Source organism: Dipodomys merriami, unplaced genomic scaffold (assembly GCF_024711535.1).
Source record: "Dipodomys merriami isolate MVZ:Mamm:240054 unplaced genomic scaffold, mDipMer1.0.p SCAF_196, whole genome shotgun sequence".
Taxonomy (NCBI): Eukaryota; Metazoa; Chordata; class Mammalia; order Rodentia; family Heteromyidae; genus Dipodomys; species Dipodomys merriami.
In genome coordinates this window covers 1,618,932-1,639,921 of record NW_027203337.1, presented here as the reverse complement: position 1 = coordinate 1,639,921, position 20,990 = coordinate 1,618,932, and the positions used below count along the sequence as shown (strand labels likewise).

Here is a 20,990-nt window from a genome sequence, read left to right as displayed (position 1 = left end):
AATATAAATCATATATTTAAATTGTACATGAATAGGTGGGGATCGATTTCAGGCCTAAGGAACAGACTTGAATTTCTTGAGTTCAAGGAGGCCAGATTCCCCTTCCTACACAGTACAACAGTGTTACCCAGACCATGAGTTCAAATCCCAGTCTTGGCAGAAAAATGGCACCTTTATAGTATGTGAGGCCCAATTCTTAGGTATTTCATTATTCCTCCATTTTATGAATGTGATTGTTTAAATGCTTAATAAAGTATTAAATAAAATCGATTAGTGCCCTATAATATAATTATGTATAATTTTATCCTAGAATCATTCAAGAACTGCCCATTCAATCATGACATACATCCCATCCCATTTGTATTCATATGGATATGAATGAGTGTCTTAGTATCTCCTGCCATTTGGAGGTGGCAGCCCCAGGATTCGAACTTTGGGTTCTAGCTCCCCCCACTTAAACCTGAGAATAGGGAACTCATTGTTCTGTCCAAGAACATCAGAAAGAACAATGATTAGGCAGGCACCAATGGCTCTCAACATTCCTCCTTGACGTTTACAAGGCTGTGATGGGAGGATCATGGTCAAGGTCACCCTCAGGAGGAAAGTCCTTGAGACCCTGTCCAACTTCAGTGCCAACAAAGCCAGAAGCCCTGTGCCTCCAGTGGTACAGGGCCAGCCTTGAGCAAAAGCAGCTCAGAGACTGTGCCCAGATCCTGAGTTCAAGGTTCGCGACTGGCAACAAACAGACATAAACAACAATCTGTGCAGCCATCCAGCTAAAGTGGTCTCCCTCTTGTCCCCAACTGAATGGGACAGAGTTCCCTGGGAAAAGGGCTGGGAGAGCCCCTGTCAACTTGACCCTGCCCATGCTGATTGCATCACAGGGTTCTAGCCACACCCCCATTATTTCATGTTTCTTTCTGACCAATGGGATACAAGAATGGTGGCAACGCCCAAATTCCATGATACCTGGTAGCACCTTTTAGTATACCACTACCAGCAGTTAAGAAAGGTAGAGGTGGATGAGTGGTGAGCAAGAGACTCAAGGTAACTTTAGAGAATAGTAGGAAATTGACATGCCCCACCCCCCTCCCCCCCTTCCTGTGGTGCTGGATTTCAAATCTCAGTGGGCCTAAGGCCCTGACCTGGTCCCTGCCCCTGGTACTCTGCTCTGGGTCTATGTGTCTGTCATGCCACCGCCATCCCTGTTCTCTCTACCTGGATCAGCTGCCAACAGCGTCTCCCAGCAAGCACAGGTGAGTGGCCGCCCCAACACCATTCCCAACTCTGGTCAGAAACCCCTCTGAGAGCACCATGACCCCCTGCTTGTTTCCTCTCCCTGGTTCTGAGGAGCCACCTTTCTGTCTTGTGCATTTCTGAGAAACAAACAATATATGCTCAGGCTGGGCTGAGCTCAGGCGGTCTTCCTATCTGTGACATGTATGCTCCACCAGTCCTGGTCCTCTGTAGTTGGGATGGTAGACATGTAGAGCCATGCTCATTCATCAGTTTAGATGGATATCACAAACTCTTAGTCCATGTCAGCCAATTCTTGACCACAGATAAAGCTCTGGGAAGGGCCACAATCATTGGAACTCAGTCTCTTCACAGGACAGTTGTGAGGAAACAAGGGATTTATATAGAGAGATCTCTGAAACATGGCTAGGCACAGAGGGAGTGGCCTTCAGGTAATGTTCTCGACAATTCTGTGAGCATATGACAGGAAGATACCTGGAAAGGGTTCAGGTGGCCCCTGTTATTAATGGGGCAACCAGTGTGGGATTATAAAACAAAACATGGCTCTCTTTCATCATTACCCTATCTCCATGAGGAAGGGTATCCTTCACTGTGTTGAGTTTTGCAACTGGGGAAAACAAAGCATGGAGAAGCTGGGTGACCTACTTGTGACCTCAAGTTCACAGGAAGCTAGGCCTGACTTCTGTACCATGCTCCCTAGTTAAATGGGTGCTATTCAGTCCACTTTTTGTAGTGAGAAGTCCACTTCTTGTCAGTCATGGGGCTTGAACTCTAGGTCTGGATGCTGTTCAGGAGCTCCTCAGCTCAAGACTAGTGCTCCACCACTTGAGCCCACAGCACCACTTTCAGTTTTCTGGTGGATCTTTGGAGATAAAGATAAAGTCTCACAGACTTTCCTTCCCGGGCTGGCTATGAACCATGATCCACATTTCTCAGACTCCTGTGTAGTTGGGATTAGAGTTATGAGCCACCTGCACAGGGCTTAAGTGTATTTCTCACTTTCTTTCTCCCTCTTTCTCACATGAACTGCTTGAATGTGTGCTGGAGGAGGTAGCCCATTGTCTCCATGTGGCTAGAACCCATGGTTGCCCTCTTATTCTGGAGGTGGGCTGTGGGTCAGGAGCTGTCTCGCTCAGACTGTTGAAAAAGCCCATGACATAAGCTCCTCTGTACCCTGCGTAGACCATGACGGTTATTCATTTTCCATCCAGCCTTACTGGACTTCTCATATTGAATTGTTTTCTACATCATTTTCTAGCACCTGGCCAAAATTATGATACATAGTTACAGAATCAAAATGTCATGCCTTCTTAAGAAATTCATTTAGGATTCTGGGAATGTGGTTTCATGGTACGGTGATTGCCTAGCATGCATGAAACCCTGGGTTCAATTCCCTAGTACCACATAAACAGAAAAACAGTGGAAGTGGTGCTGTGCCTCAAGTGGTAGAGTGCTAGCCTTGAGAAAAAAAAAGCTCAGGAATAATTCCCTAGCCCTGAGTTTAAGCCCCTGGACTGGCAATAAAAAAAAGTATTCAAATATTTTTTCATTCATGTGACTGTTTCTAATATATTTATAAGATGATTTCTTTATTGCTTTATATGTCCCACCCCACATGATATAACCCCTGCTTTCACTGTATTTAATGTTGGTATAATTTGTGGAGGGGAATGGAAAAAAAATCGTTTAAATAGGGATACAGGTGGACCCATTGTAATAACGAGAAGTACAAGTCGTTATGTTGGAAAATGAACTTTACAATTTTGGCGGGGGGGGTGGTAGAGATGGGAGGGATGGTAAGGGATAGGAAGGGGAAATAAAGGAGGAGGCAACAATACTTGATAAGAAATGTACTCCTTATCTTGCCCACATGTAATTGTAACTCCTCTGTACAGTATTTTCACAATTAAAAAGAAACCATTTAGTTAGCAAATGCAAAATGAAACCATACTTTGAATATATAATTGCTCCTTCCATACTGATACCTGAACAATAGTCCTTTATTCATGTACTTTACTTATAAGAGCATACTCTTTTGAAAAAAATGTTTTGGTCATTAGGTCAAAGCAACTGATGCCAGGATTTTGTGTGGTCACTGCTAATCACAGAGAGAAGGATAGTCTAATGACATTTGGAAATCTTTTTGGTCAATCATGGTACCAAAAACGCAGAGGCTAATTAACAGTTGTGACAGAATAGAAGGAATAACTCGATGGAAGGAATAAATGATAGTAACTAAGGTGTACCAGAAACTGTTCTTGAGAACCATTTTTGGTTATTGAAGAACTAGTTATCAACTAAGCTTATTCCTCATTGCCTTTAGTAGACTAAATCTCTTAGGCTAGTTCTTAATATCTGTGTGATAAATGTATCTCCTTCTGTGCTGTTCTTTCCTACTCAATCTCCTTTGCTTTCTAAAAATCTCAGTCTTTCTATTTTTCTCTATGAACATTTCCTGATACTAAATACACCTATACAGATGGCAGAGGATGCTAATGTAAGGGTCCCATGAGTCATTAATGTAACAACATGGAAAAGGAGGACATATTTATTGCTACCTCAATTTTTCTGAAAAGCTGCATTGTCATCATTTGGTTCAAATTTCCATACTTTGTCTACATAGTGTCATTAAGTGCACATAAATGCAAATATGAGCCAGGTGCTGATGGTTCACCCCTGTAATGCTAGCTACTCAGGAGCTTGAGACTAGAGGATTGTGGTTCAAAACCAGCCTGGTCAGGAAAGTCCATGAAACCCTTTTCTTCAATTAACCACCAGAATCCCAGAAGTGGTGCTGGAGCTAAAGTGGTAGAGTGCTCAACTGGAGTTGAAGAGCCGAGGAATAATGCCCAGGATCAGAGTTCAATCCCCACGACCAACAAAAAAAGTGAAATGTGACTTTAAGTTTCCACAAAAGGAACGACAAGTTCAATAATCTTTCCAAGCAGAAAAAATAATTCCAAAATGATTCAGTGTACCTACTTTTGCTGAATTATTTAAGTTATGACTTTTTTGCTGGACATAATCTATTCTTTTAAAAATTGTCAAATATTAGCTTTACAATAAACTTCATCTAATATTTCTTATTTCAAAAGAGAAGTCTATACAGTTGATATCACATAGCTTTCTTACTAGCTTAGTTCAAAGTCAACCCAGGCAGAAGATTCTGTCAAACTCTTATCTCTAACTAAACACCCAAAATCTAGAAATGGAGTTTTGGCTCAATAGTAGGGGTAGGTGGGGTAGGTGGACAGGAAAGGCAACTGTTCAGGAACAGGGTCCAGCCTTTGGGTTCAAGCCCCACAACCAGCAAAAAACTAAACAAACAAGCAAACAAAAGCAACAAAGATATTTCTTTGGGACCCTCCTTAAAAGAATACTCCTTTAAGAGAAGGGGCTCCTTTTGTTGACCATACTCACTGGATCCTGCTTTTTGGAATCCTTACTGCTAAGGAGAACTCAGGAGCATACTAAGTAACTGATAACTGACTCCTGCAACAAAAGGATCATCTCAGGAATGAAATATCCATGCATAAGGCTCTTTAAAATTTCCATGTCTTTGTTTCTTTGCAGTAGAACACTTTTAAAACAACGTTATTTCTTTTTGTTCTATGGTGGCCTTCAAATAACACATTATTTCTTTTTGTAATACTCAACTAAAAGTTTACAGAAAAGTTTTATATGAGTAAATAACACACTCGAAAACGTCAGGGACAACGCTCCTGGACTGGAAAGATTAGCATCGTGAAAATGGCAATACTTCCCAAGGCTATCTACAAATTCAACGCAATACCTATCAAAATTGCAACCTCATTCTCCAAGGAAATAGAAGAGGCAATCCAAAAATTCATATGGAACAATAAAAGACCACGAATAGCAAAAACACTACTCAATGGAAAGAACACTGCTGGAGGAATATCAATACCAAATTTCAAACTCTACTATAAAGCCATAGTAATCAAAACAGCTTGGTATTGGCATAAGAACAGACCTCAGGACCAATAGAATAGAATTGAAAACCCAGAAATGAACCTACAGACCTATAGCCATCTAATCTTCGATAAGGGAGCTAAAACAATAGAATGGAAGAAAGACAACCTCTTCAGTAAATGGTGCTGGCAAAATTGGTTAAGTACATGTAGAAAACTTAAGCTAGATCCTTATATATCACCCTGCACCAGAATCAACTCCAAATGAATCAAAGACCTTGAACTCAAAGCAGACACTCTGAAAAGATTACAGGATGGAATAGGAGAAAACATAAGTCTCCTTGGCTCAGGCCGAAAATTTCTCAATAGAGACCTGGAAACAAAATAAATCAAAGAAAGGTTGGACAAATGGGATTGCATAAAGTTGCAGAGCTTCTGCAGGGCAAATGACATAGCAAGATCGATAGAAATCCCACGGATTGGGAGAAGATCTTTACTAGCCATACAACGGACAAGGGTCTCATATCTAAAATATACTTGGAACTCAAAAAATTAAACCCCCCAACAACAAATCCTCAAAGAAACAACTGCCCAATAAATAAGTGGTCGAAAGACTTAAAGAGGAACTTCTCTGAAGAAGAAAGAAGGATGGCCAATAGACACATGAAGAAATGCTCAACCTCCCTAGCCATAAAAGAAATGCAAATCAAAACAACATTGAGATATCACCTCACTCCAGTTAGAACGGCAAAAATCAAGGACTTTAACAACAACAGATGCTGGAGGGGATGTGGACAGAAAGGTACCTTACTTCATTGTTGGTGGGAATGTAAACTTGTTCAACCACTTTGGAAAGCAGTATGGGGGTTCCTCAAAAGACTTCACATAGAACTCCCCTATGACCCAGCTATCCCACTTTTGGGCATTTACCAAAATGTTTACAAACAAGACCACTCTAAAGCTACTAGCACAACTATGTTTATTGCAGCATTATTTACCATAGCTAAGATATGGAACCAACCCAGATGCCCCTCATTAGATGAATGGATCAAGAAAATGTGGTATATATACAGAATGGAATTCTATGCCTCCATCAGAAAGAATGACATTGCCCCATTTGTTAGGAAATGGAGAAACTTGGAAAAAATTATATTAAGTGAAGTAAGCCAGGCCCAAAGAAACATAGGTGCCATGATTTCCCTTATTTGTAATATCTAGTATATGTATGAGTCAAGGGCAAAAGGTCAGATAATGTGATGTCAGGAAAATGAACCCTTAGATGTGTATTTTAATGTTTTTATCTTTCATGCATGTGTTTCTAACGCATTTATAAGATTATCTCTTTGTCGCTTTGTATGTCCCTCCCTCACAGTATAACCCCTGCTTTTACTACTATATTTGATGTCAGTATAACATGTGGAGGAGATGGGGAAAAACCAGTTGTTTAAGGATACAGGTGGACCTGTTGCAACAATGAGAAGTACAAGTTGTCATGTCCAAAACGAGCTTTACAACGTCGGTGCGGGGGGGGGGGGGTAAGGGTTGGGAAGGAGAAGGATTGGGATTGGGGGGGGAGGGGGGAGGCTGGGAAGGGATGTGAAGGGTAAACACAAGAGGAGACTGCAATGCTTGGTAAGAAATGTACGCATTATCCTGCCCATGTAATTGTAACTCCTCTGTACAGTATGTTCACAAGTAAAATAAAATTAAATTAAAAAAAAAAGAAAACGTCAGGGACAGAGTTTCCTTCAAGCATTGGGATTGTTTTATTGTTCAGTAAAAAGGAAATCACATATTAACTTGAACTTTGTCATTCCTCTATGTTCCATTCCTCTCCTGGGCTCAGTTTCCACATCCAGTAACCGTTATTTCCAGTAACAACCAATGGTGTTGCTTGAGGTATAATGAACAGGATTTATCATAGGATACAATTGGATTCAACATACTTGTCAATAAATGTAACACATACCATAAGCAGAAGCAGGGACAAGAACCACATGATCTTTATATGGATTTAGAAATCTTTTAATAAGCTCCAATACCCCTTTATGATTAAAAGGTCTGAGAAGCTAGGAATGCATGCAACTTTCCTCAATATTATACAGAGTATGCGTATGACAAAGAATGTACCTAACAGTGGACACATGAAGATATTAAAATCTGGAATGAAGTCCAGACTAAAACTCTTCTACACAGCTCTTTAAAAACCACTTGACCCACAACTATTTTTCTAATAAAACAATTGTTAATACCAGAAAAGTCTTATTAATTTTTCTTGCATCTGTTGCTTAAAGATTTGTGATAAGCTGGGCTTCTCAATAAACTCTAAAGCAGAAATATTTGTCTTGGAGTCCGTGGATGCTTTAAACCTGTGTTTTAATTCACAATATTACATTAAATGATTTAAGGGTTTTGTATCATTTCAAACATTTGTGGTATAATGAATGATCTTTGTTAAACATGTATTCTGTAAAGTGCCATAGTCTTTTTATGTGTAGTGTATTTAAATATATATCATATAAAATACATACACAATTTGTGTGAAAGATGTGCAATAACAAAGGTGTATATATATATATATATATATATATATATATATATATATATATATATATATTGGAAACTGGACAGGAGTCGAAACGGGGTGTTTCTGTTTTGGCAGAGGAGAATCACACATTTTTTACTTGCATGGCCTCATCATTAGCGTTAAACTATTTTAATGCTACAAAAATTTTATGTGAAGAAATGACTGCTATGAACTCATTTTCTCTTAGGTCTAAAATAAAATAATCACTCTAAGTGAGTGAAGCCAGACCCAGTTAATGCTAATCTTTCATGTGAAATGTGAAGCTCCCATGTTGCCTTTTTCTGTTGGTGTGATAACTAGTAATTGGTACATTCTCACTAGAGAGCTATTTCTTAACATAAACCAGGTTAATGCTACACCACTGTTTAAAGGGCTAATCTCACACGTTCTTAGCCATGAGTCTGGCTTAGAATGGAGTTCTCTGTGCAATAACTTTTGGCCACTGGAAATCCCTGGCCTCCAGTTTTGTTTGGGTACCAATGACTCCATTGGCCCCAAGAGTTGAAGGGATGACTGGGATTTCAACTGAGATTGTGGTGAAAATCCACCGAAGGCTGAGGGGGGCAAGAGGTGCTTTGGAGGAACTTGGCACCATTTGAAATTCAGTAGCCATTTGAGCCAAATATAAAATTGTATTTACAACTGACAGACTCAATTTGAGCCTTCAAATTTGTGGTTATTCTATTGTAAAGTAATATGTTGTTTATCTAGCATTTATTAGATTTTTATGCATATGTATTTTCACAGTATGCTCCTCAATTTGAATTAAACCAGATTTTGCAAACTCAAAAAATAATAAAATAAATTCTGGAATGAAACAAGGATGTCCACTCTCTCTACTACTCTTCCATATAGTAGTGGACATTCTAGCAAGAGCAATAGGCAAGAGAGAAACATAACGGGGATCCAAATAAGGAAGAAGTAAAACGATCCCTTTGTACAGATGAAACTATCCTGTATTTACAGACCCTGTACCTACCTTCCCAAGTTAGTAAAGGTGTTGCTAACCTTTAGCAATGTAGCAAGGGTATAAAATCCACAAGAATCAGTAGTCTTTCTTTGTTACCAACAATGGGAACATTCAGGTTGAAATCCAAAAAACAACCTCATATGTATTAGCCTCAAAATCAACTCAAATCTAAACAAAACAAAACAACAACAAGAAAACTACGAATAAATTTAACCAAAAATGTGAAGGACTTCTACTGTGAAAATTTAAAAATATAAAAAGAGAAATTGAAGGAGATTCAAGGAAATGCAAAATCTTTCAATGCTTTCACAAATAACATTTTGAAAACTGCACTACTGCCCCCAAACAATTGACAATGCACTACCCATCAAAATCCCAACAATATTCTTCAATACAGTAGAGAAAGCAATCCAAATTTAATATGAAATTAGAGAATTACAGAAGAAAAAGTAGGCTTAGAAATGAACTCATGGGCCTATACTCATCTTACATACACACACACACACACACACACACACACACACACACACACACACACACACACACACACACACAACACACACAAACACACAATGGAATTCTATTCACCCATTAGAAAGGATGTCTTTTCACCAGTCTTAAGGAAAATGAAAGGCTTGGGAAATTTATGCTAAAAGAAAGGAATGCAGACGCAGAAAAATACAGGTTTCATGGATTCATTCATTTATGGTAGCTAAAAGGTGCCTACAAATCTACAAGTAAACAAGACAGATTCTACCCCTTCCCAGTTAGAATGGCCATTATCAATAAAACTAATAAGAGCAAATGCTGCCATGGGTGTAGCCAATTGGGAACCTCCCTGGGCTGGCTTTGAACCATGATCCTCAGATCTCAGCCTCCTGAGTAGTAAGGATTACAAGCGTGAGCCACCAGCACCCGTCTCCAATTGGGAATTCTATTACACTGTTGGTGGGAAGTTAAACTTGTTCCACTCCTCTGGAATGCAGTATGGAGTTTCCTCAAAAGACTAAACAGATCTCTCTTATGACCTCGTAATTCCCCTCATGGGCAGTAATCTAATAAATAAACAAGCTCACATTAACGCTACAAGCATAACCATATTCAGGGCCTGGGCCTAGAGTTCAAGGACTGGAAAAATATGTTACCACTGTTGGTATTTGATCCCGAAAATATGAACTTTTTGACATAAGATAACAAACCATTGTATTTGCAGTAGCTAGGACAGGATTTAAATGTTGTGAGTGATAAAATGGCTTCTTTGTTGAATGTTAGGAAAAGATGTAGGCAGTCCAAAAAAAGGGAGATTTTTTTGGTCTTGGTCGAGGGGCTTTAAGTCTGGGCTTGTGTACTGTCTCTGAGCTCTTCAACTCAAATGGAGATAAGAGTCTCAGGGACTGTCCTGCCAGGCTGGCTTTGAAAAGCAGTCCTCAGTTCTCAGCTTCCTGAGTAGCTAGGATTACAACTGTGAGCCTCTGGCACCAGGCTAAAAATGGGGGATTTTTAAAAAAGAAAATCCCCCTCTTCATCTATGTCGAAACCTCACATATCACTATTAGAACACTTCACTCTCAACTCCATTTCATCAGACATTTGTAAATTTTCTCTTTTCCTTCATGTGGGAATACTGCAGTAAATATCAACTCAGCTGTGGGAATGGATCAATTGTATGGTATTTGCTAGCACATAAATCAGCACATCAAAACAAATGAAACCCTCATTTGGAATATTTTTTCTCTTTTTATTACAAATCTGTGCTTGATTCCTTCCTAATGTGATATTGGACCTCGTAACTGAGTGATGACGTTTTCTTTCTCTTCAGCAATTGGCCTTCTCCTACATGTGGTCAAATATTTAAGAATGCAAAGATTTCCATTGATAATTCATTAAGCTGACCTCTAAGAGAATGCACATATCTGGAATTTGGTCTGCTGTCTTGTTCTTATATGCACAGGCTTTCTAAGATTTATTTGCTGTACAAGGAAGTGTATTTTCCAATCTTCGTGTGACCAATTTTAGTCTCTCTGATCAGTCTTTTGACCCTCTCTCTGAAGTCTTATTTCAGTCTGCCTCATAAAAATATATTAGTTATCAGATAAATGACTCTCAGCTTCCGTATTTTGCCTGACTTCATGTAGGCTGTGATAGTTGCCCTGAGTTGCTGTTCCTACTGGACTTGTGTTTTGTTTTGTTTTTAGAGGCCTAGGATCACTATTCAAGGTAGTAGCTTCTCTGGACCCCTTTCATCCCCAGGCCTAGAGTCAATGGGTTTTTTCCTAAAGATACTAAGAACAGCTGAATAAATTCCTGTTTTAATTGTCTCAAAATGAGGCAATCCGGCATCCTTGCAAAGCCATGGATAATCCAATGTAACCACTTAAAAAATGGTCTATCAAGATGGCTTTTCAAGGTTGACTGTGAAAAATGTTCATTTCCAAGTCAACAACATAAAACAGATCACATCCCTGGGAGCCGACTTTTGGAAAGAAGGTACCCCTTCCTTCCTTCTTTTATGATAGACCAAACCATAATATTCTGCAGTTGTGGTCAGCCTTGAGCACATTTCCCTTATAATATTCTGTAGTGTAAAAGAGGACCAACTATCAAAATAAAGGTGAAAATACTTATCTACTACACACTGATTTATCTTTTTTATATCTGTTCTTATTTTCATTACATCAAACATGGATAATTTAAACTTGGGATTAAACAATTGGCAAAATATTGATAGAATAAACATTCAGTTTACCTTTATGGAAAAAATAAATCCAACAATAGAAACAATGGCAGGGATATAACATAATCCTCAACTCAGAAACTCAGTCTCTCTATAAATATTTATTTGGTAGAAAACAATAAAATTTAATTAATGAATGTGACTTTTAAGTATCATCAGAAACACTCCTCATATACATAATTGTTTATAATTTTATAGATGTCACCTTGGCAAGAATTTAATATGCATGTAGAAATCAAATTTCCACAATTTAAGCTAGATGAGAGGAGCCAAACTCTGATGTACTGTGTGGTGTGAATATTACCACAGTGCTGAACCCTTCCACCTAATACCAAGTCATGTGCAATAATTTATTATTTGATGTTAAGATGAGTGTGAAGTGTAGAAAACACTTTGAATTATTACATTAATTCACAGAAATGAAACAATAATTATGTCATTCATTTAAATTCTAATGCTTCTCAATTTTACAATTCATGCTATATATTATTGAACTTAGTTTCACTTTCTATTCTATAGCTACTGAAATTAAAATTATATATTAAACATTCAATATTAAGAAATCAATAAGAAGTAACCTAATTTTAAAATGATATACTATTAAACTGTGATTTGAAGTATAGTTCCAACAAGTTGTGAGGTTAAGAAAACATTACTAGAATTATTAGTAACATTTTATAACTTACCAGCTTGTTATTTGTTTACTAATTGTGTCATTTTTTATTCTTGGTCCAAGTTATCTCTTCACCTTAATTGTTTAGTTTTCTATTTTATCTCTATTGGTTTACTGATTGTACATTTTGTTTTCCCTTTTTAGTGACTGACATGAGGCTGAAAATCTGCATCCTAGTTTATTACTTCCTATGTTAAAGTCAAATTACTGCTCTCCACAGCTGTTTTACTCTTCTTTGTATAGTACAGTATTTCCCCGCTCACATCTCCTGTATTGCTGCTTGTTATCATGTATTTTATGTTTTATATTTAAATTTTATTGTCAAGTTAATGTACAGAGGGGTTATAGTTACATAAGTAAGATAATGAATTCATTTCTTTTATAACTTGTTATCCCTTCGCACATTTTTCTCCCTCTTTCATCCCAATGCCCCCCAAGACTATTTCCAACGTATTGTCTTGTGAGTATCACTGTTGCATAAGTTCCCCCTTTTGTCCTTTGTCTCACCATTTTGCTTTTTCCCTTGCCCTTAACTAGTTCGGATCAACATATTTACAATATCCAGGGTATCAAAATCAAATACAGTTACTACAGAGGATAAACCATAGGCGTGGAAAACACAAAAGGATAAAAAGAAATCACATATTACATTTAGAACAACAAGAAATAACATATCTTGGAGATCATTTCCCTTGGAATCACCATACACCCTCATATGTACATAGCTATTGAGCTATTCTTCTCATCTACTAAGATTATCCTTGATGTACACAATAATGCTCCCCTATTACACAGTAATTGCACTTCTTGGCATTTACCCAAGTGATCACAAACAAGATCACACTAAAGCTACCAGAACAATTATGTTTATCACAGTATTATTTATGATAGCTAGGTTAAGGAATAAACCCAGACACTCCTCAGTAGATCAATGGATCAAGAGAATGTCACACACACACACACACACACACACACACACACACACACACACACACACGGAATACTATGCTTCCATCAGAAAGAATGATACCACCTGATTTGTACTGATATGGAAGATCTTGGGAAAAAAATCATATTAAGTTATGTAAGCCAGACTTAAAGAAACATAGGTCCCATGGTTTCCCTTATTTGGAATTATTAGTTTACATCTAGGATAATCTCATGTATTTAAATTTGACATTTTGTTCTATGTTGAGCATACAACATTATTGCTACCTTGTTTGTTATTTCTGCAAACAGGCAGGTATATTTAAAGAATTACGTTCATGTCATCCTTTACTGAAGGAAGAACATCTAAAAGAGCAGCCCCTACTAGGAAGAACAACTCCTACTCATTTAGCTTCATTCCTATCTTATGCCAGTATTGTCCTCTGTATCCTCATGTTGTACATCAAATTGTATACTTGGTCATCCTGTATATTTACTATCTTCTACATTGTGACCTAAATGCCCCAGCAATTCCAGTTTGCTTTACTTTAAAAAAATTATCTCATAATGATTGAGGTTGGTGTGTGTGTGTGTGTGTGTGTGTGTGTGCGCGCGCGCGCGCACGCGTAGTTTTACAGGTATCAGAAGACAACATTTTTCTTCATTTAGAATACATTTTTCAGGTCATTGTAAGCTATGCCTAATTGGAGAAATCTCTTGCTATTTTAAAGATGAAACAGAAAAATATATTTGTGCATGCACCACAGTTGTTTTATTAGTCTGTTGTTGAACACTTAACTTCTATTTATATCTGGGCAGCTGTTGTGAACAATGTGAATAACGAACAACTACACATATATTTTCCAGTTACCCAGAGAGAAATAATCAAATGATTGGTGTGTCAGATGGTATTTCAACTTTGCATTTCTTTAGAAAACTGCAAATTACTTTCTACAATGAGAATACTAACCTGTATTTTGAACAAGAGTGTAGAAAATTTCCTTTTCTCACACTCTCACCAACATTATTACATTTTGTGTTTTTTAAGGGCAGGTTTTTACAATGTGCAGAACCCCAGCCTGGCCTTAGACCCAAATTCTCTTACTCCAAACTGCTAAATGCTTGGAATTACAAGCCTTTTAACCACACCTGGTTCCTTTGATTTTTTTGATAAGAGTTGTTATAGTTATGAAGTAGTATCATAGTAATTTTCAATTGCATTTCTATAATGACTTCTGTTCACAAAGCATTAACCTAGCATAGAAGTGGTATTAAACACAACTTTGTAAACACACTGGCGCTTTTCAGGACTTTTTGGAAAACGTGTCTATTCAGAACTTTTGTCCATTTTTAATGGTTTCTTGTTAATCTCATCTTTAATCTCTCTATACAAAATCAATACTTAATTCAATATAGTAGAAAGAAAAAAATTAAGCAACTCCTAACATTTTTCAATTTTCAATAATATTATATTATTTAAATCATTTTTTGTTTACACTTAAGACTATATAAATAAATTTAGTTAGACCTTTTACAAGGCTATATGTATTTTATTTATTTTTCGTTCATGGCTCTTTCCAAAGCCTGCGTGTCTAATTTTTCTAGGTTTCTTTCAGTCTCATGTAGTTCAGATTTCAAACTGAAGTATAAATGGAAAGAAGCACAGAAACAATAGAGTTCCTCTCATCTGATGATGCCTGTACAAGAATGAGGAAAGAGTTCAATTTTCTAAGGACCTTTGATTGGCTATCAAAAAGAGAATTCATTCCTCTAGGTCTTCCCTATTTTTGCAATTTAACTTAAATGATGTAAAACACAATATACTACTCAGAGACTTTTACGTTTTCATCAGTTTTGCACATTTTAATATGGACTTCACCTCAGTCTACAACATTCCTTCATTATTCTGTCCCTGATGTTTTTATACTGTCAAGACATAATAAAACCAGTTTGATTTACAGCATGAGAAGTTATCCACCTGGCTGACTTTGAAGCAGAGCATGGTCAATAGACAACATTCCTTCTGGTTTCTCATTACATGTAATGGCTTTTGTAATACTGATTGCATTCTATTTAGTATTTTTTAAAAAAAACTGCTGGCTAGTTTGTGACCATTTGGGTAAATGCCCCAAAGTGGTATTGTTGGATCATAGAGGAGTTCTATGTGGAGTCTTTGGAGGAAACTCCATACTACTTTCCAAAGCTGTTGAACAAGTTTACACTCCCAACAATAATGCATTAAGGTTCCATTCTGTCCACATCCCCACCAGCATCTGTTGTTTTTAGAGTTCATGATTATAGCCATTCTAACTGGGGTGATATGGTATCTCAATGTTGTTTTGATTTGCATTTCTTTTATGGGTAGAGAGGTTGAGCATTTCTTCATGTGTCTATTGGCCATACTTATTTCCTCTTCAGAAAAGTTTCTCTTTAAGTCTTAAGCTCACTTATTTATTGGACAGTTGTTTCTTTGAGGATTTGTCGTTGGGGGATTTAGTTTTTTTGGGTTCCATGTATATTTTAGATATGAGACCCTTGTCCATTACCAGCACAACTATGTTTATTGAAGCATTATTTATCATGGCTAAAATATGAAACAAACCCAGATGTCCCTCACTAGATGAAAGGACGAAGAAAATGTGATATATATATATATATATATACACACACACACACACACACACACAATGGAATTCTATGCCTCCATCAGAAAGAATGACATTGCCCCATTTGTTAGGAAATGGAAAGACTTAGAAAAAATTATATTAAGTGAATTAAGCCAGGCCCAAAAAAACATAGGTAATAGGTCCCATGGTTTCCCTTATTTGGAAAAACTATTATATGTCTGAGACAAGCAGAAAAGGTCAGATAAGTTGATGTTAGGTGAAATGAACCCCAAGATAAGGATTCAATTGATTTTTTTCTTTATTGCAATTGTTTCAAACATTTATAAGATTATTTCTTTGTTGATTTGTATGTCCATCCCCCATGGTATAACCCATGCTTTCACTGTATTTGTTGTTGGTATAACTTGTGGAGGGGAAAGGAAAAAACAAATCATTTAAATAGGGATGCAGGTGACTCATTGTAAAAATGAGATGTACAAATCCTTATGTCGAAAAATGAAATTTACATCTTTGGTGGGGAGGGAGAGTTGATGGGATGAGGAGTGTGGAGGGAGATGGGAAGGGATGGGAACAAGAAGCAAAGGAGGCATCAATGCTTGATAAGAAATATACTCATTATCTTGCCCATGTAATTGTAATTGTTATTCCTAGCAGTTTATGTTAAGTATTTCACAAGTTTTTTTTCTCTTAATTCTGAAGAAAACACTTGCTATAATTCTAATATTATTAACATTTTAGTGTTAGGAAATATTGTAATTAAAGGCACTAAGTGCATGACCCAAATACACACAGTGGGGAAAGAAATGATTCAAAATTTCAAAAAGTAAGCAATAAAAAAGTAGGTAAAATCCTCTCCATTCCCTTACTCTTTCAACTCAATATTCATGCTGTCCAAGAAATAATAGCATAGCAATTATTTCCCACGGTAATTGTTTTCTGTCACATTTTCTCTTCAACACAATGTTGGTGACATTGGGTTATCATGCTCAGAGCTGAGCTCATAAATTTAGGTCTAAAGAGAGCCAAATTTCTTCTGTAGCACATTTCCAGTATGCATTTTAAAAAGTACTAAAGGTCTGGGAAGGTGGCTCAGTGGTAGAGCGCTTGCCTTGCATGCATGAGGCCCTGGGTTCGATTCCTCAGCACCACATAAGCAAAAAAGAAAAAAAGGCGGAAGTGGCGCTGTGGCTCAAGTGGTAGAGCACTAGCCTTGAGCTGAAGAGCTGAGGGACAGTGCCCAGGCCCAGAGTTCAGGCCCCACGACCGGACCCCCCCAAAAAAAAAACAGTACTAAAACTAGCTGGTAGCTGGAGGCTCACACTTATAATCCTGGCTACAAAGGAAGCTGAGATCTGAGGAATGCGCTTCAAAGCAAGCCCAGGCTGGAAAGTCTGTGAGACTCTTATCTCCACTAAACAACTAGGAAAGCAGAAGTGGCACTGTGCCTCAAGAGGTAGAGCACTCACCTTCAGCTGAAAGGCGCAGGGAGAGCACCCAAGCCCAGAGTTCATGCCGCATGACCAATTTAAAAAAAAAAGATTAAAACTTTTAAATACCATCACTTACTGTCTTTTAAGAATCCAAAAATGAAATAAATTCACATAAAATCACTCCAAAATGCTTTAAAAGTGGGAGATGGTAAACAAGCCTCCATGAAGTAAATTTTCTTCTACTTTTTAAATTATTCTGAAAGCCTTGTGCTGGTTGGTCACACCTCTAATCCTGTCTACTCGGGTATCTGCTCAGGAACCTGAGATCTGTGGATAACCATTAGAAGCGAATCAGGACAGAAAATATTCATGAGATTATTTTTAAAAAATTACAATGGAATTCTATGCCTCCATCAGAAAGAATGACATTGCCCCATTCGTTAGGAAATGGAAAGGCTTGGAAAAAATTATATTAAGTGAAGTAAGCCAAGCCCAAAGAAACATAGGTCCCATGGTTTCCCTTATTTGCAATATCTAGTATATGTATGAGTCAAGCAGAAAAGGTCAGATAATGTGATGTTAGGAAAATGAACCCTTACATATGTATTTAAATGATTTTTCTTTCATGAATTTTTTTCTAACGCATTTATAAAATTATTTCTTTATTGCTTTGTATATCCCTCCCCCACAGTATAACCCCTGCTTTCACTATATTTGATGTCAGTATAATTTGTGGAGGAGAAGAGGAAAAACCAGTTGTTTAAGGATACAGGTGGACACGTTGAAACAATGAGAAGTACAAGTTGTCATGTCGAAAATGAACTTTACAACTTTGGTGTGGGGGGGAGGATGGGATGGGGGGTGGGGGGAGGCTGGGAAGGGATGTGAAGGGTAAACAAAGGAGGAGGGTTCAATGCTTGATAAGAAATGTACTCATTATCTTGCCCATGTAATTGTAACCCCTCTGTACAGTATGTTCACAATAAAAAATAATAAAAATATTAAAAAAATGAATGAACTAGCAAAGAGCCAAGAATGGAGATGTAGCTTATATAGTAGCTCATCAATCTAGAGAAGAATGGCCTAGCGGGACCTTGACGCACTGAATTCAAACTCTGAGAATGAAAATGCGCAGGCATGCACATACACATACATACACAAACACACATTTATTCAAAATATCTGCATATCAGTGTTTTGCATTAATTTCTTTGTTAATGATATTATACGGGTAAAAATAGGGGAAATATTCTCTTCCATCCCATAACATTTTTATATTTTTTATTGTAAAATACTGTACAGAGTGGTTACAGTTACACGAAAAAGTAATAGTTCATTTCCTATCAAGCATTGTTACCTCCTCCTTTGTTTTTCCCTGCCATCCCTTCCTTCCCACCCCCACAAGTACACTCCCCTTCCCTACCCTCCTAAATTGTAAAGTTCGTTTTTCAACAAACTGTCTTGTGCGTCACATTGTTGCAATGGGTCATACTGTAACCTTATTTAACCGTTTTGTTTTTTCCCTTTCCATCCCCAAATTAGAGAAGTGTATATACAAGATGGAGGTGCACCAACATCAGATACAGTGAAAACAGGGGTTTAACTGTGGGGGATGCACATACAAAAAATCACATCGTACATTATAAATATATTAGAAACCACAGGAAGAAATAAAAAACCACTTGTGTCCTTATCATGGGGTTCATTTACCTTAACATCATCTTATCTAGTCATATGCACATGCTTTTGACCTTTTTTATTAATTGTGAAAATACCATACTGAGGAGTTACAATTACATGGAAAATGTAATGAGTACATTTCTTATCAAGCATTGTTGCCTACTCCTTTTTTTCGCCTTACCATACCTTCTTTGCTTATCCCAGATATGCATTAGTTATTGCAAATAAGGGATACCACAGGCCCTATGTTTCTTTTTTTTTATTGTGAAAATGCCATACAGAGGGGTTACAATTACATGCGTGAGTTATTGAGTACATTTTTTTTTATTGTGAGAATACTGACAGAGGAGTTACAATTACATGGGCAAGAAAACGAGTACATTTCTTATCAAGCATTGTTGCCTCCCCTTTGTTTCCCCTTCCCAACTCTTCCCACACTCCACCACTTTCCCCACCTTGTCCTCCTCCCCCCAAAGTTGTAAAGTTCATTTTATGACATAATAACTTGTACATCTCATTGTTGCAATGGGTCCACTTGCTCCTCCTTTGTTTCCCCTTCCCATCCCTGCCCATCTCCCACCCCCTACACCCACCAACCCCTCCACCACCCCAGCCCCCCCCCACTGTCCACATCCCTTAACACCCGGCCCAAATCATTTTTTGACATAACGACTTGTTCATCTCATTGTTGCAATGGGTCCACCTGCATCCCTTTTTAAACGATTTGTGTTTCCCTTCCAGTGCACAAAATATACCAACATCAAATACAGTGAAAACAGGGGCTTTAGCTTGCAGGAGGAACATACAAAGCAACAAAGAATTCATCTTATAAATATCTTAGAAACAATCGCAAGAATTAAAAACCATTTGAATCCTTATCTTGGGGTTCATTTTGCCTAACATCAACTTATATGATGTTTTCTGCTTGCAGCAGACACATACTAGTTATTGCAATTAAGGAAACCATGGGACCTATCTTTCTTTGGGCCTGGCTTACTTCACTTCTTTGGGCTGGCTTAATTCACTTAATATAATTTTTTCCATGTCTTTCCATTTCCTAACAAACTGGGTGATGTCATTCTTTCTGATGGAGGCATAGAATTCCAGTACACACACCAGTACACACACACACACACACACACACACACACACACACACACACACACACACACACATTTTCTTGATCCATTCATTTACTGTGGGGCCTCGGGTTTGGTTCTGTATCTTAGCTTTGGTAAATAATGCTGCAATGAACATAGTTTTGCTGGTAGTTTTAGTATGTTCTTGTTTGTGATCATTTGGGTGAATGCCCAAAATGGGATTGCTGGGAATTAGGGGTGCTCTATTGTAGTCTTTTGAGGAACCGCCATACTACTTTCCAAAGTCTTCGAACAAGTTTAAACTCCCAACAACAATGCATTAAGGTTCCCTTCTGTCCACATCCCCTCTAGCATCTGTTCTTTTAAAAAATCTAGAATGCTTCACGAAGTTGAGTGTCATCCTCAGTCAGGGGCTATTATTCTCTTTATTGTTCCAATGTTAGTGTATGTGCTACTGAATTGAGCACAGAACATTTTTTATACATAAAGTGTAATTGATTTTCTTAAACTAGACAATTCCACAAAAATTAAATTCAAAAGAATTGTCGTGAAATTTTAGAACCATGTATTTCTTACATAAGAACACATTTAAGAATAAAGTCAAGTTTGACATGTCAAAAACAAAATAATTCCAGATATTTGTTGTTCAACAGATGTGTAGGAGGAGGAATTCAATTATTCTGTACAAGGAACTTGCCATAATGAACACTATAGAAAGTGTTAAGTTTTGTTAAAAGTTTTAATGTTTTAAATATGTTTAATTTTGGGAATTTGCTAATATATGCCAAAATTAAGACTATTTAGCAGGTTGTAAGACTTTTTCATAAAGCATTTTAGATTCATGGTACATACTACTAAATATGTACATTTCAGAGTTTATAGAAACTTTACTAATGAGAAGTTGCAAAGTGTTTGTGTAAAGAAGCAGATTTAAGACATTAACTGCACAGTTTCTGTTTAAATTTAAAGGCTTCTTTACTTTATATGTTAGTGAGGAACAAATGATGGTATAAGCCATATACAAATGATGAGATGAACCATAAATAATAATCTTAATAATAATAATAATAATCTTT

At 37.4% G+C, this 20,990-nt stretch overlaps 1 non-coding gene across 1 annotated transcript; it reads right to left on the bottom strand.

Moving 5' to 3' along the window:
- Positions 1-20,279: 20,279 nt before the first annotated feature.
- LOC138831445 (U6 spliceosomal RNA) lies at positions 20,280-20,381 on the bottom strand. Its single transcript, XR_011373297.1, has one exon. It is a non-coding gene; the product is annotated as a U6 spliceosomal RNA (small nuclear RNA).
- Between the last annotated feature and the right edge of the window lie 609 nt (positions 20,382-20,990).